The sequence below is a fragment of the Corythoichthys intestinalis genome, chromosome 7, assembly GCF_030265065.1.
Source record: "Corythoichthys intestinalis isolate RoL2023-P3 chromosome 7, ASM3026506v1, whole genome shotgun sequence".
Lineage (NCBI taxonomy): Eukaryota > Metazoa > Chordata > Actinopteri > Syngnathiformes > Syngnathidae > Corythoichthys > Corythoichthys intestinalis.
Genome location: NC_080401.1, coordinates 51,157,798 through 51,162,387, shown reverse-complemented (window position 1 = coordinate 51,162,387; position 4,590 = coordinate 51,157,798).

Genomic DNA, 4,590 nt, shown 5'->3' with positions numbered 1-4,590 from the left:
TCCATAGAAAATCTGCGGAGGAAGTTGAAAGTCTGTGTTGCCCAACGACAGCCCCAAAACATCACTGCTCTAGAGGAGATCTGCATGCAGGAATGGGCCAAAATACCAGCAACAGTGTGTAAAAAGCTTGTGAAGAGTTACAGAAAACGTTTGACCTCCGTTATTGCCAACAAAGGGTACATAACAAAGTATTGAGATGAACATTTGGTCTTGACCAAATACTTATTTTCCACCACAATTTGCAAATAAATTGTTTAAAAACCAAACAATGCGATTTTCTGTTTTTTTTCCCCACATTCTGTCTCTTGTGGTTGAAGTTTAACCATGTTGACAATTACAGGCCTCTTTAATCTTTTCTAGTGGGAGAACTTGCACAATTAGTGGTTGACTAAATATATATTTGCCCCACTGTATTAGTCTTGGTCATATTTTAGTCATCTCAAAATATTGTTTGTCTTTGTTTAGTTTTTTTTTACGTTTATTAAAAATGTTTTCGTCTGTAAAATAAAAAAAAAAAACTAATAGAGCTTTCCAACTATTTTGAATGAACATTGACAGACAAGCACATACAGTGTATCACAAAAGTGAGTACACCCCTCGCATTTAGTATATCTTTTCATGGGACAACACTGACAAAATGACACTTTGACACAATGAAAAGTAGTCTGTGTGCAGCTTAAATAATAGAGTTAATTTATTTTCTCCTCAAAAGAACTCAAAATATAGCCATTAATATCTAAACCCCTGGCAACAAAAGTGAGTACACCCCTTTGAAAAAATGTACATTCCTAAATGTCCAAATTGAGTACTGCCTGTCCTTTTCCCTCCAAAATGTCATGTGACCGTTTACAGGAGTGCTGTCAGCATTGCTGCAGAGATTGAAGATTGAATTCAGACATTTAGAGATGTACTTAGTTGCAATGCGGTGTACTCACTTTTGTTGCCAGGGGTTTAGATATTAATGGCTATATTTTGAGTTATTTTTAGGGGAAAATAAATTAACTCTATTATATAAGCTGCACACAGACTACTTTTCATTGTGTCAAAGTGTCATTTTGTCAGTGTTGTCCCATGAAAAGATATACTGTACTTAAATATCTGCAGAAATGCGAGGGGTGTATTCACTTATGTGATACACTGTACTGTACTGTAGCGTCTACAAGTACAACGCTAACTTAATGATTTTAGGGACTCAGCAGGAAAGCAGTATTATTTATTATTATTAACAGTATCGTATTCATTATACCCACCTGTACACTACGAACTGTATGTAAAAAGATGTTTTCCGACAATTTAAGAGGACACTCGTCGTTACCATTAGCCTAACGTGAATGCTAGGCTAACGCTACAAGTTAGTAGTAGTTAGTATTTAGTGTGGCATGATCACTCAGCACAGACATTCAAAAGATAAAGTAACATTGCATATTCTCTCTGGCCAAAAAACCTTACCGTGTGTGCAAGCCTGGATGGAGACTGGAGACGACACATTAGTGAGTCGGGAAAGGGGGAAGTGCAGCATATCACGAGCAGAGGCGGAGTTTGACTTTGGGGCAGGAGGGGCACAACATGTTGATGACCCCGAAACGCAATGTCAACAATCAAAATAACTTACAAGAATATTTATAATAATAGGTTGAAAATTAGCGTTTTTTGTTTCCCATCATTTTTGAGGGGAATTCTAAATCAGGCTGCTTAGGACAGCTATACTTTTCTCCAAGATCGTCATCGATTGAATATGGTATCCCCGCCGGTGTCGTGCCAATGTAGTTACCCCGCCACAAATTGTATCCCCTGTGCGGAGCACTGCGCTGCACTGATTTGCTTGATTTCTGTGTTTTGGTGATGTAGTTATTTACGAGGTTTTAAACCAAAACAACAATGTTTTACTGTTTTACTCGTAAGGTGACCTCCAACTGTTCTTACTGTAATTTAAGTGGAGTTTCTCCAGTTTAATAAACATTGATGTTCAAAATATATAATTGTGGTTCTTTTCTGGCTTCATTTAATTGTTTAAGTCGATATAATTCATAGCTAATGTGTACTGTATGTGTGCGCTCCCGCGGCCAGGGGATAACATTTTTGATGGGGGTAACTACATTGGCAAGACACCGGTGGTGGCTCTGTTGTAAAATTTGTGTCTTTAGTGGGGCAAATAAAAACTCTCTCTGGCGTTTCATGGTCCACATTTTCATTCCTTGGTTCTTGCTCGTGACAGACCGTCAGCTCGATCCCGAGATCCAACAATGAGCTTTTTAACTACAGCAACTTTAAGATGCGCTATTGGAGCTGGAATTACCAAGGACAGCGGGAGAAAGCCCGTCTGGAAGGCGCCGAGGTTCTCTGTTATGTCGGGTGAAAGTTTGGCGAGGCTCCTTTAAGCCGCTCTGGAGCTCTCACATTCTCGTATACTCCACCTTCGTTAATATTTTTATGATAATTTTATAAATTGTGATTTATTGACCTGTTTTTTACATGCACCAATCATTTAAAATAAAACAAGAAATGGAGTCATGTGGTCCAAAAGTTTTATTGCAATCAATATCTGCAATAAAAAAGAATGACATACTACCGTATTGGCCCGAATATAAGACGGCCCTGATGATAAGACGACCCCCTCTTTTTCAAGACTCAAAAAGACTTTTTGAACACCAAATTATTTTTTATACAGAAAATAATTACGGTACATCTGAAACAAATGATGATAACAATATATTTGAGAGAAAAAGCATTTTATTTTGCCTCATTCAAATCTAAAGATCTGAACATTTAAATATGTAAACTAAAGTCTAATCGCATTCGTAAATGAATGGCTTCTGGTTTTTGAAATGTAAATAAATCAATCTATTGTGATAAAACAACAAAATTGCAATAACTGCACTAACCATCAAAGTGAGGTCTAACTGTAACTGTAGTCTTGAAACAAATCTGAATAAGGAAAAATATTGCAATAAAATAATACAAACTGGTTAAACTTGAGAGTAGCTGAGATCTGTCATGACAGAACATTGCTCCTGAGGTTCAGCATTCGCTTAATTGATATCTGGCGCCATCTAGCGGCGTGAATGGGTATAATGTTATATTCTTATGTTAATATTAGACGACTCCCACTTTTTCGGTCTTATTTCAATGCAAAAAACACAGTCTTATATTTGGGCCAATACGGTATTTATGTTTATATGTACATCCCTTCTAGTATTTCCTTGCAACAACAAAATCCGTGTCAGCCCGTTAGCATTCGGCAACTGTAATATTATTTGTAATTTCACCTCATTTTGGTTACTCAAGTGGCCGGCGTATCAACCTACACCTTACGTTAACAAAGGCTGCACAAGTCGTTAAATTTTTTTCCACGAATGATCAACGAAATGATAAGAACAAACGTTCAATCTTTTAAGTAGATCCTTAGGTTTAAAGCACATCCTTAACTTATTGTCTGCAGCTTGTTTCGATCTAAGGCGTATGGCTAGGTGGATCCACACTGGCGCATTGTAGCTACTAGCTGGTCGCTGATCAAAACAGTCAACTTCCAAACATATATATATATATATATAGGCGCTTCCAGGAGTTCGCGCACCGCACAGTAAGTCTCGGAGCCTGATCTACGTCGTGCTGATCCATTTTTGGAGATTCCGTGGCTTCCTCTAGTTTGATTTTGCAGTTTTAACTTTGTCAACACGCTGCTTACTTCAACCACACTTTATGTTGTCTAAACCGGAAGTTCGGAGCAGAAATTGTCAATTATGGCGTCGCCCATGTTTCGCTCAGGAAACTTCTCTTTTCAATGTGCCGAAAAATTGCTACTTTACTTATTGCCTACCACTGACAACAATAGACAGGGAGGAATGCGTGTGAATGCTCATGTTTTAGTGCCATCGCTGTATACTGGGTGTTCGTCCGCCCCTCCTAGTGGAAAAAGATCGGACGTCTAGCGCCGGCAATGGCAGCCAATAAGTTAAAGCGGCAGACAGAACGTTCATGCTATGCACCTGTTGCTCTCATTTGCATGTAAACAGCTCCTTTATGTACAATACATGGTAGATGGCGTCCTCTCGTGTCCTTTAGTGGAATTACAACCAGAAAAAGGGGCGGGTTTAGATTGTGAGGCGGGAGAGTCACATGGGAACACTACGACCTGAACAACACAACATTGTTGTTTTTGTCATGAAATGGAAGTGAAATTACAGTGTTGACACAATTAAACACAAAAGAAAGTGTATGAAAAAAGTAAATTTTAGGGTATATCATTAAAACGAACGTGTTGTGTTACTCACACAGTAGGAGGGTTGGTTGTCTCCGTTTCTCTTTGCTGATTGGTTGAAAGAAGCCAAGGAGGCCGGCTCTTCAAAGTAGGAGTTAGGTTGGTCCAGAGCCATGGCTCTGGGTTGGTCGGTGCCTTTCTCGAGCTTCTATTGGGCGTCACATTTGGTGTCTCGTCATCCATTGGTTGAGTAAGGATGAGGGGGCGGAAACGCCAGTGAAGGTTGCAATTGGTCAACACTTTATCATGCTCCCATTGGACAAAACTCAGGAATTCTCTTCGCCAATTGGTAGAAAAAAGTCGAAGGGGCCGGCTCTCCGTCAAGCGTTCTT